The 24,540-nt window shown below is 41.4% G+C and overlaps 1 long non-coding RNA gene across 1 annotated transcript in view; it reads left to right on the top strand.

Moving 5' to 3' along the window:
* LOC126335370 (uncharacterized) overlaps positions 1-24,540 on the top strand; it is a 54,791-nt gene that overhangs the window by 20,023 nt on the left and 10,228 nt on the right. Inside the window, exon 2 of the long non-coding RNA XR_007564863.1 lies at positions 23,757-24,003. This is a non-coding gene — a long non-coding RNA (uncharacterized LOC126335370). The remainder of the gene's footprint in view (positions 1-23,756; positions 24,004-24,540) is intronic.

Here is a 24,540-nt window from a genome sequence, read left to right as displayed (position 1 = left end):
AGGGGACACTGAATAGTGCACGGTACATCCAAACCGTCATCGAACCCATCGTTCTACCATTCCTAGACCGGCAAGGGAACTTACTGTTCCAACAGGACAATGCACGTCCGCATGTATCCCGTGCCACCCAACGTGCTCTAGAAGGTGTAAGTCAACTACCCTGGCCAGCAAGATCTCCAGATCTGTCCCCCATTGAGCATGTTTGGGACTGGATGAAGCGTCGTCTCGCGCGGTCTGCACGTCCAGCACGAACGGTGGTCCAACTGAGGCGCCAGGTGGAAATGGCATGGCAAGCCGTTCCACAGGACTACATCCAGCATCTCTACGATCGTCTCCATGGGAGAATAGCAGTCTGCATTGCTGCGAAAGGTGGATATACACTGTACTAGTGCCGACATTGTGCATGCTCTGTTGCCTGTGTCTATGTGCCTGTGGTTCTGTCAGTGTGATCATGTGATGTATCTGACCCCAGGAATGTGTCAATAAAGTTTCCCCTTCCTGGGACAATGAATTCACGGTGTTCTTATTTCAGTTTCCAGGAGTGTATTTCACTGCTTCAGTTCCTTTCACTCATTAAACAACCGTCTCCGCCATTTCCAACAATTTTAATTTTATTTTCATTCCCGTTTTTCCCACATAACCGATCATTTTTAGCAGCTTCCCACAGGTTTAAACGTTATTATTTCTTCGTCAAACTATTGTTAGCCTCATTTTCATAACCTGCCAGTACATAACCAGTCCTTTGAATACATTTACACGCACTTTTTTTCGAATTTTTTTTCAAAATTTTCCTGAATTTCCTACCCTTTAACGTGTTTTGGAGACAACACAACTACCTAACCTTTGCACCCATTGTTGTTCACCAACCTAAGTTCAGCACAGGATCAACATAGTTCATCTCAAACCAACACTTTTTCGACTTTTTTCACACCTTTATCTCTCCCTATATATATATCTATTTATTTTCACTTTAACCTCATGTTACCCTTTCCACCTTCTAATACCATGTCAACCTCAGAACATCCCTACAACGACCCCATTAAATTTTATTTACATTCCCTCTGCAAACATGCCTTCACCCTAGCCAGATTACGCTCCCATATTTTATTTACTCAGGCTTGTCTGACAATTGGCATTACCCCCAAAGGCCTCACACTTAAAGTTCCCATCTCTGGCTGCAATCCTTCTTTCCATCAGTCCTTACCAGTTCCAAACTGCACAATCCATAGCCCTCACTCGCCTAATCCTTCACCTATACATTGACTCGGCCAATGAACATACCCGTCAACTCCTATCCCAAATCAAAGTCGTCAATCTTTCCTCTCCCACGTCCACACCGGCTGTTCATAGCATCCTCCTACAGGCCAACCGCAAATTAGAACAGCATGCCACCCTCCACCTCAAAAAACTATCCAATCTCCTGGTTTCCCACCTCCGGAAAGGCAACTCACTCACCCTCCACAACCTTTCCAACAAACCTCAACCTCCTCTCATTGCACACAGACCCAGTCTCTCCCATCTACTCAATCTCCCACTTCCAGCTCCACTCCTCCCAACACCGCAGAATTCTAGTCAACACAATCTGGAACCACAACACCCCAATTCAGTAGTCAACCTTTCCTCAAACCTCTCTCCCAATCCGAAACCTCTGTCCTATCCAAAGGCCTCACCTTCAGCCCTACTCCCAGATTCAACCAAACTGCCCTTGTCAAAGATTTACTGTCCTACACTCGTAGTCTCTGCTGGAAATATCACTTTGCCACGAAGAAAAATAATCCTGAACCCACTCCTAATGATCCAACTCCCCAAGACACTATCCAAATTGAACCCTGCCTGGAACAGTTCTGTCCTCCATCACAGCGGGACCCACCTCCTCTTCCTCAAAATCACCCTCTCCCAACCTTCCAGGAATTTCTCACTTCCAGCCTTTCCTCTCAATCTTTCTTGAAAAACCTTAATCCTACTCCCAACATCACCACAGCCGAAGCCCAGGCTATCTGTGATCTGAAAGCTGACCGATCCATCATCATTCTTCCGGCTGACAAGGGTTCCACGACCATGGTACTTGATCGTCGGGAATATGTGGCTGAGGGACTGTGTCAGCTTTCAGACAACTCTACATACAAAGTCTGCCAAGGTAATCCCATTCCTGATGTCCAGGCGGAGCTTCAAGGAATCCTCAGAACCTTAGGCCCCCTACCTGACTCCATCAAACTCCTGGCCCCACCGACACCTCGCACACGTACCTTCTACCTACTTCCTAAAATTCACAAACCCAAACATCCCGGCCACCCCATTGTAGCTGGTTACCAAGCCCCAACAGAACGTATCTCTGCCAACGTAGATCAACACCTACAACCCATTACATGCAGTCTCCCATCCTTCATCAAAGACACCAACCACTTTCTCAAACGCCTGCTTCCTTACCCAGTCTGTTACCCCCGGAAACCATCCTTGTAACCATTGATGCCACTTCCCTATACACAAATATCCCGCACGTCCAGGGCCTCGCTGCAATGGAGCACTTCCTTTCACGCCGATCACCTGCCACCCTACCTAAAACCTTTTTCCTCATCACCTTAGCCAGCTTCATCCTGACCCACAACTTCTTCACTTTTGAAGGCCAGACATACCAACAATTAAAGGGAATAGCCATGGGTACCAGGATGGCCCCGTCGTATGCCAGCCTATTTATGGGTCGCTTAGAGGAAGCCTTCTTGGTTACCCAAGCCTGCCAACCCAAAGTTTGGTACAGATTTATTGATGTTGATCTGGACTCACAGTGAAGAACAACTCCAGAATTTCCTCTCCAACCTCAACTCCTTTGGTTCCATCAGATTCACCTGGTCCTACTCCAGATCCCATGCCACTTTCCTTGACGTTGACCTCCATCTGTCCAATGGCCAACTTCACACATCCGTCCACATCAAACCCACCAACAAGCAACAGTACCTCCATTATGACAGCTGCCACCCATTCCATATCAAACGGTCCCTTCCCTACAGCCTAGGCCTTCGTGGCAAACGAATCTGCTCCAGTCCTGAATCCCTGAACCATTTCACCAACAACCTGAAAACAGCTTTCGCATCCCGCAACTACCCTCCCGACCTGGTACAGAAGCAAATAACCAGAGCCACTTCCTCATCCCCTCAAACCCAGAACCTCTCACAGAAGAACCCCAAAAGTGCCCCACTTGTGACAGGATACTTCCCGGGACTGGATCAGTCTCTGAATGTGGCTCTCCAGCAGGGATACGACTTCCTAAAATCCTGCCCCGAAATGAGATCCATCTGTCATGAAATTCTCCCCACTCCACCAAGAGTGTCTTTCCGCTGTCCACCTAACCTTCGTAACCTCTTGGTTCATCCCTATGAAATCCCCAAACCACCTTCCCTACCCTCTGGCTCCTACCCTTGTAACCGCCCCCGGTGTGAAACCTGTCCTATGCACCCTCCCACCACCACCTACTCCAGTCCTGTAACCCAGAAGGTGTACACGATCAAAGGCAGAGTCACGTGTGAAAGCACCCATGTGATTTACCAACTGATCTGCCTACACTGTGACGCTTTCTATGTGGGAATGACCAGCAAGAAACTGTCCATTCGCATGAATGGACACAGGCAGACAGTGTTTGTTGGTAATGAGGATCACCCTGTGGCTAAACATGCCTTGGTGCACGGCCCGCACATTTTGGCACAGTGTTACACCGTCCGGGTTATCTGGATACTTCCCACCAACACCAACCTATCCGAACTCCGGAGATGGGAACTTGCCCTTCAATATATCCTCTCTTCTCGTTATCCACCAGGCCTCAATCTCCGCTAATTTCAAGTTGCCGCCACTCATACCTCACCTGTCATTCAACATCATCTTTGCCTCTGCACTTCGCCTCGACTGACATCTCTGCCCAAACTCTTTGCCTTTAAATATGTCTGCTTGTGTGTGTATATGTATGGATGGATATGTGTGTGTGTGTGTGTGTGTGTGTGTGTGTGTGTGTGTGTGTGCGTGCTAGTATATACCTATCCTTTTTTCCCCCTAAGGTAAGTCTTTCCACTGCCGGGATTGGAATGACTCCTTACCCTCTCCCTTAAAACCCACATCCTTTCATCTTTCCCTCTCCTTCCCTCTTTCCTGAAGAAGCAACCGTTGGTTGCGAAAGCTAGAAATTTTGTGTGTGTGTTTGTGTGTTATTTTATTGTGCCTGTCTACCGTGCTTTCCCGCTTGGTAAGTCTTGGAATCTTTGTTCGAGAAAGTGGTTTGTGTCTTTGATGAAGGATGGGAGACTGCATGTAATGGGTTGTAGGTGTTGATCTACGTAGCCAGAGATACGTTCTGTGGGGGCTTATATATATATATATATATATATATATAATCACAAAAATTGGGCCAAAGCAGGAGGAGGAGGAGGAGGAAGGTGGTCACCACGAGGAATAGGGGTGCAAGAGGGGAAATGTTTACTGGTCTGCCAGGCAATACTGCCACTTGCTGGTGAACTGCAGCAGGTATGGTATAAACTGCAAATGGGAATAACAAGACTTAGTGAAAGTACATTGAAGGGACCAGGGGTGGCTTTGTTGCTCGCTATGTTTTTTCTCATTTGCATTGACCGTCAGTACAAAATAACAGGTCCATCATGCTACTACAGCTGCTATGTCGCTGAGGTCAGCAGCACTTGTGATCATAATGTAGTCTACACAAAATGTACAGCTTGTATAAGTGTTCTTGGGAGTCTTCAGGGGAAGCACATGGAGCAGTATAAAGAGCACAATAGTAACGAAGGGTAAGGAAAACTGTGGGGAGAGACAGCAGTTCTGGTGCCTTCACCCATCATACTGATGTATTTCTATAATATACCAGGGCTTCTCAAAGTTTTTAATTAACAGATCCTAACAGATAGTGTTTCATTGGCTTCACTGTAGTTGCAATACACAAGGTTCCATTACAGAATAGCTGGGCGGTGTTCCATTACCATTGGAAAGTTCTGATTCGGTTGATACGGTCCATATTCACAACTTGCTATTCTTAGCCTTTTTCAGCAAAAGATATGCATTAATACAGATTCCATTTTATAAGCACCAAAAGTATTAATTCTGTTCGGATTTGCTAACACAATGGAAGCACGTCTATATAGATCACACACCATAGCACATTGTTTATATACTTGGAATACAGCAACACAGTAATTGTAATGCCACGACCAGCTGATATTGCTATGCTGTATTACTTTTGGTTCAGACAGCATTGAGTCTTGCATTAATTTCTCACTTGTTACTCTGTTATCATACAAACTCTTAAGTATAAACTTAAGGTGGTCTCCTATAAATAGTGCATGGAAGTAACAGTGTTTTGAAAAAGCACTCCATGTTCAAATGTGTTACTTGTTTATAGTAATAAATAAGAAAATAAATTAAGCCTGTTGTAACGCAATTATTCGGTAATTTGTTAAGGGTGGCAGTGTCCATAAATGGAACACAAATGGCACGATGACTTCAGATTTCTATCAACAAAAGGTGTGAGAGGCAGGGGAAGGTGAAGCTGCCAAGAAACGCTTTACAATCCATACCTATTTGACCTATACCAACATGTATCAATCACAAGAATGAACCAGTACTCAGTATGGCACTGACAAATTAAAGAAGGAAACATTTTTAAAAAAAAATTAGTCACATGGGCCATAGATTCTGCATTGTGATGGCCTGCAATCCCATGTCTGCTGTCTGAGGCATGAATTTTTTTTTTTTCAAACCTTGATGACCAGTAGTTCTATATGACAGTATATCTGTAGTGATCATTTGTGCATAGATAGAAGCAAGTTCTTTTTCTTCTTTTGAAGATATGTCTTACAACTGACTTCTGTTAAAATAATTTTTTATAGAGCGTCCCAATTTTTTGGTTGCACCTCTTGCATTTGATATAGTTCTCAAGTTGATCCCTCACCTTTCAGTTCTATTACTAATCCGTGGTGTAATAGCTTTTATATTGCTTTTTTTATAATGGACTCTTAAATTAGGCATATTCCCTGAACATGTATATTCCTTAATGCATGGTACATTTCACAAACTGACTATTATCTCCCACATTCTTGAAAAAAATCCACACAGATGATTGATTTTTACAATTCATTCTCAAAACAATAAAAAAACTCCATTTTTGCGCTTCTTACATAAAGTAATCTTGGAATTGCAGGATTTCCTCGGCCAATAGTGATTATCATTGGCCTGTGAAAACTACTGACCACTTCATGGTGACGGTGCTCTCTGTCTCACCACTGCCAGTGACAGCAATTCAACAGTTGTGGCACTATAGTTGTGTGAAAAGAATAATCCTGTTGTGTGCTGTTTAAATAACAAAAAGAAGGATGAAGAAACCACTATTGGCAGACTGAGGTCACCTCCTACGATAGCTTGAAGAGCTAGATGCTTTAGGGGCATCGTTCTTACATGTGATGCTCAATATATTGTTAATCAGGTCACAGAATGCTATAAAGTCAAAAACATAAAAAAATAAAAATTATGGTGAGCCAGTTCACCCACCACACAAGTTACAAACGGGATTTCAACAGTAATGGGCAAGAGCTTAAGAAATACCTACAGGTTTAGGCATTTTGCAAAAACATTCCCAGACATTCACTGTCAACTCTTGGCAAGGAAAGATTAGTTTTGCCTCACATCCATTGAAATAATATATTTTACCTGCACAAACGAGTATGCATTGCAATACTGTGAAAGCTGATAGCATGTAAATACAGCTGAAAATTTAATTGATTATGCCCAGTCACCATGTGAATAAAGAATTTTAGACTCGACAGATTGTGATTTTATTATATGAAATTTTGTGGGAAATGGTGTATTCTTCAAGGAACAAGCTCCGCTAATTGAACACAACATGGTGCATCTACAAAAGCAGAAGTGACACATAGGCGTTAAGAATGCCTCAGTGTTTTGTGTTCTTGAATCACATTAACATGTACAATTGAAAACACTTGTACGTACAATGTGGACTCAGAAACATGGGAGGAAAAGAGCGGGTGTGTTTAAATAAATAAATAAATATGTCTGCTTGTGTCTGTATATGTGTGGATGGATATGTGTTTGTGTGTGCGCGAGTGTATACCTATCCTTTTTTCCCCCTAAGGTAAGTCTTTCCGCTCCCGGGATTGGAATGACTCCTTACCCTCTCCCTTAAAACCCACATCCTTTCATCTTTCCCTCTCCTTCCCTCTTTCCTGACGAAGCAACCGCCGGTTACGAAAGCTCGAAATTTTGGGTGTGTGTTTGTGTGTTTTTTTATTGTGCCTATCTACTGGCGCTTTCCCGCTTGGTAAGTCATGGAATCTTTGTTTTTAATATAAATAAATAATAATGAATAAACAATCATCATAAAGGAATTCAAGTTGAAACACTCTCTTTAAATGGGAATAATTGAAAATGATGATGATGATGATGATGATAATAATAATAATAATAATGGTCATCTTTATTTTAAAATGAATTATGCTGTATGCTCGCAAGTACTTAACAAATCTATAAATTGTATTTTTTTCCTCTACTAATTGCATTGTATTACAACAGCCTCATTTACATTTATGAATCCATGTTATTTATATATGTAATTTTTAACACAAATATCTGATCGGTACCTACCCCACATTGGGCATATATTAACAATATACGTGTGTAAACAGCAAACCTGGCTATGGCGCCACTGTATTTGATCTTGATTTAATACCTCCATGCAGTCTACTTTCCCTCTGCAGTCCACGTGCCTTGATAGTAAGTAATAGGGTCCAACAGTTTTTCACGTACCAATTTAAAATAATAATAATAATAATAATAATAATAAATTATAAACAATATGACTATCAATATTTAAATCAAGCTACCAATAGTGGTGATAGTGCAAATGCTATTGCTTAATCAATAGTTTATCGATGTTAAAGTAACACTACATTAGTCCATTCTTTACATCTGCCCATTCATTTCTCGTTCTACTGCTCATATATTCTTGCCTTACATTATTTTATTTCATCAGTTCCTCTATTTTCTTTTATAGTTTAATCTTTGCCTTTGGCTTACTGATCACCTATAGCAAGTTATCATTTGTTCTCTGGAATTGAAATCTGTGTTGTCAGTCCATTGATGTTTCCTGAACATTTGCTGCAACATTTAACACTTGAACCAGACTTGTGGATGACTTTCCATTCAACAACTGTTTGTCATTTCCTTTTCTTTATTCTGGTAAAGGTCAATGTCCTTGTCATGGTGGATACTCCAGTCCCTGAAGTAACAATGTCAGGTGTGGTGTACTTGGATGGGTAATCACATGGGAACACCAGGTGGTGATGGCTCAGGGATACACAAATTGCTGAAGTGGCATCCAATTGAAAGACATGCACCAGGCTATTCAGTCATACAACAGTATTATTGTTGTCATACTGACAAAGAAATTTTTGAAAAGTCAATGGTACATTTTAAGATTTGTATGTTCATCAACACTGTTCATTACATTCCCTAGATCACTGGATATGCAGTCAAAGATTTTAATTACTGAATAGCACACCCCTTCCTGTGCCATGTTAAGGCATCATGAAGGATGCTGTAAGTCATTTCTACATTTACAGCTATACTCTGAAGTACAAGGCACATGATATGTCCCATTGTACCCGGTATAGGGTTTCTTCCCATCCCATTCACATATAGGGTGCAGGAAGAATGTCTCTTTCAATGCCTCTGCACATACTGTACTTAATCTTATCCTCACGATCCCTACAGTCTATTAGGTAACACTGGACACAAAATAAAACATACATCGCAACAGACAGATCTTACACATTCAAGGAGAACGTGTACCATGTGACTTTCAGTTCAGGTTCTTATCAATAGCCGGCCGCGGTGGTCTCGCGGTTCTAGGCGCGCAGTCCGGAACTGTGCAACTGCTACGGTCGCAGGTTCGAATCCTGCCTCGGGCATGGATGTTTGTGATGTCCTTACGTTAGTTAGGTTTAAGTAGTTCTAAGTTCTAGGGGACTAATGACCACAGCAGTTGAGTCCCATAGTGCTCAGAGTCATTTTTTTTCTTATCAATACAACACACTACGAATCTATAATATTGTGTTTCATTTATTGTTTTCGGCTCATATGTTATTTCTAATGATGAGCTCAGGCTTAGTGCAGGACAGAATAGAATGTGTTATATTTTGTCTGCTTTCAGGGAAAGTCCATTTGCAGAGAACCAATTATTAATTTAAAAAAATATGTTATTTACATTTTGCAAGAGCGGAGGTTACTCCATTAGAACTGATTATTATGCTTGTGTCAGGGAGGGGAACTATTTTTCTCGTTGAATATATGATTTAAGATCGTTTCTGCATAATGAAATCAAGTATCAATGCCTGAAATATGCCTGTAGTGATTATTGCTCATTCTGAAGATGCTGTTTCATTGTGTATAATCCATCAGTTTCTTCTACATCTACACTGATACTCTGCAAACCACCATGAGGTGTATGGCAGAGGGTGCGTTCCATTGTACCAGTTATTAGGGTTTCTTCCCGTTCCAATCATGCATGGAGCATGAGAAGAATAATGGTTTGAATGCCTCTATGCATGCAATAATTATTCTAATCTTATCCTCATGATCCCTATGTTAGCATACACAGGGGGTTATAGAATATTCTTAGAGTCACCATTTAAAGTGGGTTCTTGAAGCTTTGTTAATGACTTTCTCAGAATAGTTTACATCTATCTTCAAGAGTCTGCTAGTTCAGTATCTCTGAGACACTTTCCCATGGATCAGACCAACCTGTGACAATTCGTGCTGCCCATCTCCGTACACATTCAATATCTCCTGTTAATTCTATCACACACATTAGCAATATTCTAGAACCAGTAGCATGAGTGATTTGTAAGCAATCTCCTTTATATACTAACTGCACTTCCCCAGTGTTCTACCAATAAGGGAGGAGATTGGGTTTAACATCCCATCAACAATGAGGTCAATAAAGATGGAGCAAAAGCTCAGATTAAGGAAGGATGGGACAGGAAATCGGCCATGCCCTTTCTGAGGAACCATCCTGTCATTTACCTGAAATGGTTTAGGAAAATTGCAGAAAATTTAAACCAGGCTGGCCAGACATAGGTTTGAACTGTCATCCTCCTGAATGTGAGTCCAGTGTACTAACCATTGCACCCCCTCATTCAGTATTCTACCAATAAACTGAAGTCTACCACCTGCTTTACCCACAATTGAACCTATGTGACCATTCAATTTCATATCCCTACAAAATGTTACACCCGGGTATTTGTACAAGTTGGCCAATTCCAATTGCGACTCATTGATATTATAGTCATAGGAGACTTCATTTTTTTTTTTTTTTTTCATTTTGCAAAGTGCACAATTTTACATTTCTGAACATTTAAAGCAACTTGTCACCTTTGCACCACTTTGAAATCTTATGAAGATCTGACTTAATATTTATGCAGCTTCTTTCAAACATTACTTCATCATAGCCAACTGATGACTCTCCATCCAAGATAATAGGGTGCAGCCTTGCTACCAAAAAGTTCTCAGTCCAGTCTAATTTCACTTGATACCCCTTATGATCATACTTTAGGTTAGGTTAGGTTAGGTTCAAGTGAGAAAAGTGCAAGTTGGGTTTCACATGACCAATGTTTTTGGAATCCATGCTGGTTGGCAATGAGGTGGTCATTCTGTTCAGAACACCTCATAATGTTTGAGCTCAGAACATGTTCTAAGATTCTACAGTAAATCTGCATCAAGGATATTAAACAGTAGTTTTGTGGATCACTTCTACTACCCTTCTTGTAGACTGGTGTGACCTGTGATTTCTTCCAAGAACTGAGTACTTTTTTTCATTCAAGGGATCTATGACAGATTATAGTTAGAAGAGAGGCTAATTCAGCCGCAAATTCAGTATAGAATCTGTCAGGAATTCCATCAGCCCCTAGAGCTTTGTTCAATTTTAACAATTTCAGCTGTTTCTCAACACCACTGACACTAATAGTCATTTCATTCATCTTTTGAGTGGTACAAGGATTAAACTGAGTCAATTCTCCTAGGTTTTCCTTTGTAAAGGCATATTTTAAAATGGAGTTCAGCATTTGCTTTTGTACTCTCTCAGTTTCAGTTCCCATCTCATTTGCTGTATACGGGGCACTAACTTTGGTGCCACCGACAGCTTTAAATATGACCAGAATTTCTTTGGGTTTTGTGGAATATTAATTCATTCTTAATGCAACATTCGGCATCCTTTTAGTTAGATTAGATGAAAACCAGTTAGAAGTGAGATCCCTGATACCACAACATTTCAGCTCCTCTAGAAGAATACTGCGAAGTCCACTGTCAAATGCTTAAATCACAGAAAATACCAGTTGGCAACTTTTTGTCATTTAAATTTTGTATAAACTGGTTCATGAATTAAAAATGAATTTTCTGTGGAGAGACACTTTTGAAATCCGAACTGAGACAATGGATCTTATTTTGAGATATGTGTGTGTTATGGTTTGTTGCATGCATAATCTTTTCCAGTACCCAGTCCGTCCCTCCCTCCCTGTAGGTCAAGGCATAAATGTGATTTCCCTACATGTATTAGGGATTGTTTCTTGGATACACTGTTGCTTCCCCCTTTATCCCTTATACCCACCAAGCCAGCTTCTGCTTGCCTCCCAGGAAGTAGTTGTAAAATACAGGGTTGCAATTTCACAGATTTTCTGTAGCTATATTATTTGACATATAGTCACGAGACTTTCAACACAAACATAAAAGCTCTAAAGGATCCCCCCCCCCCCTCTCCCTCATATATATACTACAAGTGCTCCATATGTAGCCCTCTACTGATTCTGACAATATCAAGTCAATAATCAAGTTCTTCCCACATTTGATGCAGCACATCTGTTCAAAAGTACTGTTGATGCAAGATCATAGTTCTGGTATGTTTGTTGATGGAGGAGTCATGAACACTGAATCTTTCACATACCCCTCCCCCCCCCCCCCTCATAATAATAATAATAATAATAAAATAATAATAATAATAATAATAATAATAATAATAATTGTATGAGGTTAGATTGGGAGAGCTTGGCGGCCATTACATGATTAGCAAATCATCAATCTGCTTTCTCAGTTTCTTCCTTGTGTAAGAATTCACAACCATTATGATGGAAGTGAGGTGGAGCACCATCTCAATTGTACATAAAATACACACTGTCCGTCTCCAGTTGCGGCAAGAGCCAATTTTCTAGCATGACCAGATTCATGTGCTCTGTAACTGTCTTTTCTCAGAGCAAAAAGGGACCGTAAACTTTCAACAGTTGGACTTCTTAGAATACATTAACTTTGGGTGAATCTTGAATGTGCTGAACAATAGTGTGAGGATCCTCTGTCCCCAGATTCGAATATTGTGTCTGTTCACTGTGCCATTCACAAACAGTGTTGTGGCAAACTGAATAAGAGTTTCTCACCAAACCTATCCTTTTCCATAAGCTGTTGGAACATTGCCAAAAATTCAAAGCCTCTGACTGTCTTTGGGAATTAGAGCTTGCTGCATTTGTAAGTGGTAAAACTTCAACTTCAGTTGTTTCCTTAATATCTTAGAAACTATTGGCTGTGGTATGTTCAGTTCTCTGCTTTTGACTATGCTATGTGCAGTCTGCTGTTTCTTCATTCACTGCAGGCTGACCCATTGATTTCCCCTTGCAGAGGCATTCTAAAGCTTCACACTGTGCATACCGAGACCAAATGGAGTTGGCAGTTGATGGATCTTTGTTCTGAAATGTAATTACACTGCTGCGGCAGATTGATGCAAGTGCATTTCAAGCACAACATACATTCTCTCGGCACCTATCATCATCTTACCTTACTGCTCACTGCTGTGTTCTTAGGGGCAGAAATCTTAAGTATGACTGTATGCTTTCATTTACTATTTTGCTGTTTCCTTTAACAACGAACTCCTCATATAGTCCTTAATTGATTTCTTTGGTTACTCACTTAACTATTTTACGTACAGATTTAATCTTATTATCCAAATTATTAATTTCAGTGATCATTTAGAGGTTTTATGACTTTTCTTATGATAGCACAGTTTTGCTTGTAATACAAAAACATTGTCCTCTGTTTGTCCTAATCATTTCATAGAATTTTCTCACGCACATTTTTATTCTTTGTGTCTTATTAGTGCCTTAGTCTAATGTTTTCTAAAGAAAGCAGCTGTTAAAGACTGATAAAAACCATCTATAATTATGTAAAATTTGGAATTTACACGTCACATTTTACCCATCCCTTCACCAAGTTTCCAGTAAGGCTGCCCTGCACATTGATGTCTGTTCATTAATTACTCTGTTTTCCCTGATATCACTCCTGTAAGTTATTTAGTATGGCTAGTTGTGCACTATGTTAACAGAGACCATTCACTACTGGATAAACATTTATATAGTTGATAAAATTTTCAGCAACAAATTCGAGAACCCCCCACCCCCTCTTTTTTTTTTCTTCTTCAAGGTCTGATTAGTTGTGAAATGGAAAACACAGGGAAAATCAAAACTGTTTTATTTGCAACAGTATAAGGAAAAGGATACATTGCTACTCACCATAAGGATAACACGCTGAGTCGCCATAAAGATGACACACAGAGTTGCACACAGGCACAACAAAAAGACTCTTATAGATTTAGCTTTCTGCCAAAGCCTCTTCAGGAAACACAAGCAAATAAGCACACCTCACAAACAAATGACCAGCTCAGACAGGAATGCCATTCCAGTATGAGCTGCTGGAGATGGCGGTCGCTCGCACAAAATAATAAAACAATGGGTACTTCTTGTTGTAATGTCAACAATACAAGGAAAATAATGGATAACTAATCTCTGCAAAGATACATGTTGAGTTGCCTACAGGCACAATGAAAAGACTATTACACATTTAGCTTTCTGCCAAAGCCTTCTTTTCTCTCTCTCTCTCTCTCTCTCTCTCTCTCTCTCTTTGAAGGCTTTGGCAGAAAGCTAAATGAGTAACAGTCTTTTCGTTGTGCCTGTAGGCAACTCAACGTGTCATCTTTGCAGTGAGTAGTTATCCATTATTTTCCTTGTATTATTGACATTTCAACATGAAGTTCCCATTGTTTTATTTGCAACATTTAGCTATACCTTCCAACTACTTCACTACATAACTGCCGCACTGACTTATGACATTTGTTGTAGCATGGTACCAGCTGTCCAATACCCTCATCATAGAAGGCTTTCAGTCAATTCCAATTCTTGATGTTGGTCTGCAGCTCATTGTCTGTGCCAAAATGCTGTCCTCCTAGCCAATGTTTCATGTGTGCAAAGAGGTGAAAAGCAGATAGCACGAAGTCTAGGCTGTATGGTGGGTGATAACACACTTCTCATCAAAAACACTGTGGGGAGTGTCTCTGTTGCAGCTGCCTTGTGAGCCTGACCATTGTCATGAAGATGGACAATGTCTTATGACAACATTCCTCTTTGTTCTGAGTTGCCCTTTGCAGATATTGAAGAGGCTGTATGAGGCTACCCTGCCCCTTCAGTTCCCACTGCATGAATTTCACCAACAAAACTTTTCGGTCCCAGAACACCCATTCTGATGGCGAAGGCTCACTTGCATTTCTGTGCTTTACTTGGGGAATGATAATGCACCCACTGTTGGAATCGCTCTTTTGTTTTTCATTTTCAAAATGTCTCATCTGCTATGACAATTTTGATCAAAAAATCTTCTTCAGCATGGTCATGCCCATTCGCTATGTTTTGTGATGAGGTACCAATCTTACTCTTTTAGCATTACTGAAGCCTCTCACTTACGATGGTATAGAGAGCGAACCTTGAAATATCAGGAAATGAATCGCTCCACACAGAAATTGTTTACAGATGGTTGATTTGAACTTCCCAATCCATTCGCAGAACAAGATCATTCACTGATACTTGCTTCCTTCCCTGACCGCCCTCCATTCTGTTTATCCTGTTTCAAAATGCCTGCACCACTGTCACACTTTGTTGTTACTCACTAAAGTTTCACCATACACATTACTTACTTATTGATGAGTTTTGGCTGCACTGTACCCCTCGGCAAGAATAAATCTAATGACAGCTCGCCCTTCACATGTAGCTGGAGGAACTATTGTTCTAAGCATGTTTATATGCTCACTATGCACTCAGAATTGACTAGTCCAAGATGATTCAGTTGACGAGCATCCTGGACACACTGCACAACACATCTGTGTGAAGCTTCATTGGATTTTCACTGTTCTCTTGATTGGGTGACCAGTTGGACCTTGAAATAAATAAATAGCTCTCTTATGCTGTCTGTTGCTGTACTCCTTTCCTCTGTAATTTTGGTGGGAAAATTAACAGATTCAGGCTACAATGGCTAAGCAACACTTCCAAAAAGTGTCTTATCTGAATCTTTCAGAAAATTAATAATTAAGTTCCCACAGACTATCATTTTCTTTCTCCTTGTCTGCTAGGTGGCAAACAACTCAATTCTTTCTAATAATTTTTGAAAATGTCGCTGTGGGGATCTAGTACTGCAATAATTATAAATGACTTTTCCAGCAGCAGCAGTTTATAAGCACAAGCTTGAAATTCTTAATACTTGCAGAAAATACTTGGACTTGAAGTTATTTCTAATTTACACAAAAACTCTTTTCTCTGTAATTTCCCTTCAGAAATAGGCTGTCAAATATGTTTAACATATGGATTCCATTATGTACGTGGTGTTCTGACAGATAATACATCAACTTCCTTTTGATGATCTAGGTCACGTAAACAGATAAAAACTATATTAATTTTGTTTTTTGATTGTCTAATATTCTGACTCTTTATAGCAAACTTATTCAAACATGTTTTTTAGTGTGTGACACTTCATATATCTTGCCATCTTTTAAAGCTGTCCATTTGAATGAGATTTAACCTTAAAAAATTGCTTTTGACACCTGTAATTTTTGCATTTGCATTCCCCGTCCCTTCAGTTCCCACTGCACATATATCTTGTTCCTCCTACTAAGGTGTATGGCATATCTTGTGTATCCCCAAAGCACACCTCACACATACATGACAACTCTCTCTGGTTGCTGCAGGCAGAATGCAATGGTGTCCCATTGAGTGGGGGAAGTAATATTGAGTAGGTGGGGAAGGGGGGTAACAGGATCCAGGTCAGGGGGCGGGGGGAGGAGGAGCACTGCTTGACGGAGTGTGCAGGGACTAGATAAGGATGACTTGCAGTATCGGGAGGGGCAGGGGGGGGGGTGGTAGGGGGGGAGTGGTGAAGGAGAACAACAGCAGAGAGGGGGAAAAGACTGGTGGTATTAGTAGACATTGGAGCACAAGGAGTTTGAGAGGATGTGAAACTGGTGGAGCTGATAGGAAAGAGGAGCTGGAAACTGTTGGCTGGAGGGTGGGAGGACAGAAGATTACCTTGGGGTGAGGCTAAGATGATTTTGGGAGCGGAGAACGTGTAATAAGGATAGCTTCCATCTGTGCCATTCAGAGAAACTGGTGGTCGAGGGGAAGGTCCAGATGGCCTGAGTTGCAAAGCACCCATTGAAATCAAGCATGTTATGTTTACTGCATGTTGTGTCAGAGAGGGGAGGGGGGGGGGGAGTCCACTTTGCTCTTGACCATAGTTTGGCATTTACCATCCATCCATCCTGGTAGATAGCTAGCTGGCAGTCATGCCAATGTAATAACCTGTGCAATGACTGCAGCAGAGCTGATATACGACATGGCAACTTTCACAGGTGGCCTGGTTTCTGGTGGGGTTAGGATAAGAGTGTGATAGGACTGGAGTACGAAGTATTGGGCAGGTGGATTGGGCAGGTCTTGCACCTGGATCTTCCACAGGGTATGACCCCGTGACAAGGGGTAGGGTTTGGCAATAGTATAGGGATGGACTAGGATGCAGTGGAGGCTGGTGGGTGTCAGAACACCAATTTAGGAGATGTGAGAAGGCTAGTAGGTAGGATGTCCCATTTCTGGCGGTGGTGATTGATAATCAAATCCCTAATGAAGGATGCGGATTGGTTGTTCCAGTCCAGGGTGGTACTGAGTAACAAAGAGGGTAGCTGGTTCTTGGGAGTAGTGGGAGACTGCAGCATGAGGTGATATGGCACAGGAAATCGTTTTGCATACTGGGTCTCCGGTATATTGCCTGCCTGCGAAGCCTTCTGTGAGAGCTTAAGCATACAGGGCGCGAGTGAGTTCTTGTCACTGCAGATACATTGTCCCTGGTTGGCCAGGCTGCATGGAAGGGATAACAGTGGTGAAAATACAGGTTTGGGATTTAATGTGGAGAGAGGTGTGAATGGACTTGCAGGGTCCATGTGAAGCAGATGGAAGAGAAGGTATTGAGGTTTTGAAGGAATGACGATAAGTGAGTCCTGGCCGTGAGTCCAGATCATGGAAATATTATCAATGAACACTACCACCTAGGGGTTTGAAGTTTTCTGAAGTTATTAAGATTTCCTCTACATGATCTATAAACAGGTTAGAATAGGAGAGTCCCATCTGGGTACCCATGGCTGTGCCGTAGAGTTGGTTGTATATGTTTCCTTCAAAGAGGTAGTAGTTGTGTCTTAAGATGATGTTAGTAAGGTGTGTGAGGAATAAGGTTGTGGATTTTGAATCTAAAGGATGTTGGGTGAGGTAGTTTCAATAGTGACAAGACTAGGGGCATGAGGGATGTTGGTGTTTCGGGGAGTGGTGTGAACAATGACAAGTAGCAAGCTAGGGAGTAAAGGTGTGGTGATCGCAGAGAGACCGTGAAGAAAGTGATTGGTATCTTTGACATGGGGGCTACATTTTGGGCAACTGGTTGGAGGTGTTGGACAATGAGGGCCAAAATTCTTTCAATAGGGTCAATAACCAGCTACAGTGAGGTGTCAGTATTGTTGCATTTGTGGATTTGGGGAGCATGTAGATGATGGGTGCGGGGTGTCACAAGGTTGCAGAGGGAAATGGATTCAGGGAAGAGGTTCTGAGATGGGCCTAACCTTTTGAACACGGATTGTAAATTGTGTTGGGCTTATGGGATGGGATTAGTCGGGTAGAGTTTATACGTGGAGGAGTCAGACAATTGGCAGAGGCCTTCCCACCAGGTAATCACTGCAGTTCATAATGACAATGATGGAACCTTTGTCTGCAGGTCAGATGATTAGGTAAGGATCTGTGTGTGGCTGTCCTTTCTTCTGTCTAAGGTTGGTGTCCTTAAGAAGGTTCTTGGGAAGTATGGTGAGGCCAAGTTGGAGGTAAAGATCCTGGAAGATGACGGGGGATAGTTAGGTGGATGAGGGGATCATGGTGTATGGATGGTGATATGAACTGAGAGAGGTAGGGTTCAAGGTTGGGATTAGCTGGCTTTGGTTGGAGGGATTGGTGGCAAATTTATGGCTCATGAGAAGGGAGTAGGTCTTTGACAAGTCCAAAATGTTTAAATTTGGGTCTAGAGCTGAAGGTGATACCTTCTGATAGGCCTGGCACTTCTTTTGGGGCTGAGGATTTTGGTGGAAAGGTTAACAGTGTTGTGGGATTGTTTTGGCTCTGGATTTAGTTGTGTGTTGGCAAGGAGTTTCGGGGGGAAGTATCAAGTTGAATTGGCAGCTAGGCAGTCTCTGGGTGCTACAAAGGCTTGATGAGGAGGAATATTTTGGGGAGGATACAGGTTGGACAGTGGTGTCTCAGATTCTCTTCCAGGTGCTGGAGAGCAATTGATTCAATTATTGCTTAAAGCCTTTCCCAGAAACACTCCCATGAATCCACTTTGATCCTCACACCTATGACACACACACCTTGCTCCCCAGAATCAACAAAACCCAATTCTGGACACCCCACTCAAGCTGGCTATTGCACCCACACTGAAAGAATTTTGGCCCTCACTAAACAACACCTCCAACCAGTTGCCCAAAATCTGATTACCCACATCAAAGAAACCAACCACTTCCTGTACCATCTCTCCACCATGCCCACCTCTTACCTTCTGGATCCCTACTCATAACTGTTCATGCCACTTCCCTAAACACCAACATCCCATAGTCTTGTCACTGTTTAACACTACCTTTCCCCACCTCTCTCTTGACTTCAAACCTCATTCCTCATACAGCTTACTAACATTATGTTAACACACAACTACTTCTCCTTTGAAGGGAACGTATACAACCAAAAATGGCACAGCCATTGGCACCCAGAGGCTCCCCTCTCATGCCAACCTGTTTATGGGTCATCTAGAGGAAACCTTAATAGCTTCCAAATATTCCAAACCCTTAGTCTGGTTAGGTTCACTGACAATATCTTGATGGTCTGGATTTAGGGCCAGGACTTTCTATCCTCATTTCTTCGAAACCTCAACACCTTCTCTCCCATCTGCTTCACATGGGCCTTGCGTACCACCATCCTGGTTGTTGACCACCTCTTCTCTGAGGACTCCATCCACTCCTCTTCCCACATTAAACTCACCAACCACAAACAGTACCTACATTTCAACAGCTGCTGTACCTCCCACACCAGATAATCCCTCCCATAGAGCCTGGCCACTTGAGGATAGCATATTTGCAGTGACAAGAACTCCATTGCCCTGTATGCAGAAGGTCTCATAAAGGCATTCACAGACAGGTACTATTCCCCATACCTTGTCTGCAACAGATTTCCCTTCCCATGCCTTACACCTTCAATCCTCCTACCATTTCCAAGAACCAGCTACAAAGGAGCACACCATGTGTTATAAATACCACTCTGGACTGGAAAAACCGCACCACATCCTTCACCTGGTCTTAGACCATCTACTATCACGCCCTAAAATGGAAGACGTTCTACCTACACCCCCTCCCCCCCAAGAGATGTTCCATCACCTACCCAACCTCCACAAAACTATAGTCCATCCCTACACCACTCCCGATACCATCCCCTTGCCTGTCCGACCAATACAAATTCCACTCCCAAACTACAACCAAGAGCAAAGTGGACTATACCATGGCAAAACATAATGCTCAATTTCAATGGTTGCTTCACAACTGAGGCCATCTGGATCATCGTTTACCACCAGCTTCTCTGAACTGAGCAGATAGGAGTTATCCTTACACCACATTCTCCGATCACAAAATCTTACCAGCCTCCACCTAAGGTAATCTACTGTCCACACACCCTCTGTATAACAGTTTTCATCCCCTCTGTCCTAACACCACCTTCCAATTCATGTCCCCTTGCCTCCTTGTGCTCTGCTCTCTGCAATGTTTCCCCTTTTTGCTGCTCTCCTTTCCACCTCCCCCCACAGCCACCCGACGTCATGATACACAGCCTTTTCTGGACACCATCTAGTCCCTGGATGCTCTGTCAGGCAGCACTGACTCCTCTCTCCATCACACATACCCTGCGATCCCTTCTCCTGCCCACTCAAACTTGCTGCTTCTGCTCAAGATGACACCAAAGCATTCTGGCAGCAGCGGCCAGAGGGAGCATTCATGCATGCATAAGGTGCATTTGCTTGTGTGAGCGTACGTGTTTTTTCTTTCCTGAAGAAGACTTTGCTGGAAGGTAAATGTGCAACAACAGTCTTTTTTTCATTGTGCCTGTTTGCAACTCAGCGTGTCATCTTTACTGCAAGTTGCAGTCTATCCTTTCCATCATACTGTTAACCTTGTACAAACTTAACCAAATCCAAAAGTATGTTAATTCCTGTAGATAAACAGTAAATACCTGACAGCTGGCTGTTTAAAAGAAATATCTATTTATAACATGAAATATTTCTAACTGCTCCGTCTGTTCTTTTCTTTTCTTTTTGTGGCAGAGAATAAGTTATCAGCCTTCTGTGTTCACAAAAATCAGGATTTAGTTATGTGGTTATACTAATCAGAATTAAATCATAACACTTGAACTCTAATAGGGTGTCAAAGTCACTCAGTCTTTATTGTTGATTACATAGGAAAACATTCTATATCACAGCCTACATAAAAGGATCATTAGCACTTGTTAAAACTGATGTAACATTAATGCTAAATTATTTTCAGCTGCAAATAGTAAAATGATTAATACTACTTCATGCCCATAGTAGAATACTCCACACACATCCTGAATAATGCTAAATGAACTAGCAAAACAGGCACCAGACAATCATCGATGTGTCCTGTCACTTACACCACATATCACAACACGGTTCCGACAGACAGATTTGTTAAGGACCATCTGACTAGGAAGCCTGGATCCTCTCTGAGTTTGTCACTTTGATACAGAAGGAATAAGATCAGTTAAATGTCAAATCCCACAAAAAATTTTAAGTAATAATGATATCAATCTGGTTGCCATACAAGAGACAAGGGCTGAATCTGAAGAAAACCTATCTCGAGGGGCAAAATATCTGGCTGCCACATGAAATTTTTAAAAAGCTGACTGGGAGGCATTCTCTGTCAACTTATACAAATGCACAGGACAGATACCACCAACTGAGGCAATTATCAGTATAGTCAAAAATGTCATTCCAGATCCTACCAGAAGAAATACATCTCCAGCTGGATTGTCAAATGCAAGAAGTTGCATGAAGAATTCCAGGAAAACAGAGACCACTTGATAACACTGAAGCAGCATGATGCAAAAAGTTGGGTGAAACCATTGAAGGCTTGGATTTCAGAAACTCTAGTAGGCTTGGTCCTTAGTGGGGATGTTAGGAGTTGGTAGCCCACTGGAATTTGTATGAGACACTGCATAACCAAATCAAGTTGCTAATCATATTGTGTCAAACTCAAGAGCTCAACCAGATCGAGAAAATTCAGTTAAGGCTAAGAAAGATCTGAAGACCCTCAGAACAGGGCAATTCCATGAAAACTAAAGGTTTTAGTTTTATTGTGTTTGTAACACTTCCTGCTCCTTCATTTAGGCGCAAATCAACACAGCTTACATCATCAAACTGTCGCTCTATATTGCTCTTATTCAAGTCTTACGTGAATTTTCATGTTAATACTTCAGTTTCGGTTGTACAAAATGCTAACATCTGGAACTACGGAATGAACTAACAGCTAATTAGGAAAAGCCCCTCGTTTCTATGGTATCCATACAAAATCCTCATACATTTCAGTAACAATACATGAAAGTACTCCCATATTTTTTACAGGTATTTTGCAGACAGGCAATGTTGCCTATCAACTCAAGCAAACAAGGATCATCACTATCTTAAAACCAGGAACAAATGAACTCCCTGCAAAGCTATAGATTAACTACACTACTCTGTACTATTTACAAACTTTTGGAAAGATTCTTCTGTAACAAAATCAGACATAAAATACTGAAACATATCGGAACTGAACAGGCAGGATTTTGCTCTAATTGAAATTGCTAGGATCAAGTTTTTTCTTATTAATTATGTTCATAGATGCAGGCTACCAAAAACAACTGAAAACATCAACTGTGTTTATTGATCTTAAAGCAGCATATGACACAGTCTGGAGACAGGGCATGATATTAAAACTCATGGTCATTTCCATTCTTTCTAATAAAAACTTCCAAGTGCTGATGGGTAACAGGTAAGCACACAACAGAAGCTACACATTGGCTTTCCACAGGGATCTGTTCTGCCTCCTCTGTCATTCACCCTTCATGTAGCTAATATGCCTGAAACATCCAAACAGAAGTTTGCAGATGCCGATAACTGGGCCCTGGCAGTAAGTTTTAAAGATATAGAGACCACTGAGGATATCTTGACAAAGGGCTTAAAAGTTATTGGGAAATATTGTTGCTGTTGGAGATTACAACCAAGGCCACAAAGACAGAAGTCTCTACATCCCATCTCAACAGCAAGTTAGCCAATGGAGAACTCAGTTTTCTCTCACAAATCAAAATACTGTCTCACAAACGTATGCAAAATATCTAGAAGTCACTATAGATAGTTCACTGATCTTCAAGAATCATCTGTCAAACACATTTGCCAAAATTAGAACTAACAACATGTTTGCAGAATCGTGCTAACACTTCATGGAGATTCCCAAGCACCACGCTGCGGACTTCTGCATTTGGCCTAGTCTATCTGGTTGTGGAATACTGAGTGTCAGTGTGACTTAACAGAACTCTTACTAGTTGCATCTATTTTCAACTAAATTGAACTATGTACCTTACAAGCACAATACAGGCGACCCCAACCTATTTACTTACCGCACAAAGCAATATAGCCCTTTTCTGCCTGTGATGAGAGAAATCATTCCCACAGAACTCAAACCCTCCTGTACAAATCCATCAAGACATCCCTCACAGAGAGAGAACTGGATGTGCTCTAGATATCCACCCTCCACGAGGGCTACAGTTCTGGATGAAAATAGATTCATAATGGATTGCTGGGAAGTGGAGTTAACCTAACACATACCACCTACTTTCCATAATAAGCCTTGCCTCACCACATCGATTTGACAAGCCTCACAAAACCTGGGCAACCCTAAATACGAGGGCAATCCAGAAAGCAACAGAAGTTTTTGGCTATCTTGGCAGTGGGCAGGGTTACAGCCACCATCTTGGTCCTATTACTTTCCTACATTTAGTATGCTTCCAGCAGTGATAGCATGTGATCTGTGTCTGTGCTACTTCACTTTCTGTGGTGTGTTAAAATGCACACTGCAATAGAAAATCCTGCAACTTGTGAGGTGCATTGTGTGTGTGAATTTTTGTTGGCAAAAAACAGCAAGCCAAGTGAAATTTGTCAAACGCTAAAATTAAGGGGCGATACAACATGCGTTGGGGAAAACTTTTTGTAAATGTGTTTTTCAGGACAATGCACATCCACAGATGGTCAATTATATGCTCCTGTGGGGGTTTTGGATGGGAGTGTTTGATCATTCACCATACTGCCTGGATTTGGCACTGAGCAACTACCCATTCTTCGCAGCAACGAAGATACAGCTTACTACACAATGCTTTCATACTGATGTTGAACTGCACGCTGGTATAATCAGTGGCTGCAATCACATGTGGCAAATTTTTAGAGAGACAATACTGAAAAACTTATCATACTGTGGTAAGTGCCTCAATTTCAGTGGCAATTATGTAAAAAAAAGTAGCTGAAGAGTATCTTTAATGTGTATGTAATAAAATTTGGTTTGTCCATATTGTAATTGTTTTATTTTAAAACAGATAACCCTTGTAGAATACAAATTTCTCCCAAGTGTGACTGGAGCTGCTACGCAAACCGTCAAACATAATATTTGATCGCCCACTGGCAGACTTCATTTGTGACCACCCCCATGCTACTGGAAAGATAGAATTACTGTCAATATGGATATCCAGCTGCAGTTGTGTTCCCATATATTTTTTGGTTTTATATTTTTATTTATGTGACCACATGTTTCATATGCACACTTAATGTGTGTATTGTAGACTATTTGTATGTAATTATTTCATGTGATGTAAATGGCGTACACTAAATAAACCCAACTGGATTTAAGTTCATATAATATCTTGAAATGGTACTGCTAATAGTTCAGTAGGGAAAATGCTTACTCTTTGCAATTGTATTTAACCACTGTCTACTGCTTTACAAAATATAAATGTTCTT

The sequence above is a fragment of the Schistocerca gregaria genome, chromosome 1 (assembly GCF_023897955.1).
Source record: "Schistocerca gregaria isolate iqSchGreg1 chromosome 1, iqSchGreg1.2, whole genome shotgun sequence".
NCBI lineage: Eukaryota > Metazoa > Arthropoda > Insecta > Orthoptera > Acrididae > Schistocerca > Schistocerca gregaria.
Note: the sequence above shows the minus strand (reverse complement) of the source record. Positions and strands in the feature narration are given on the sequence as shown.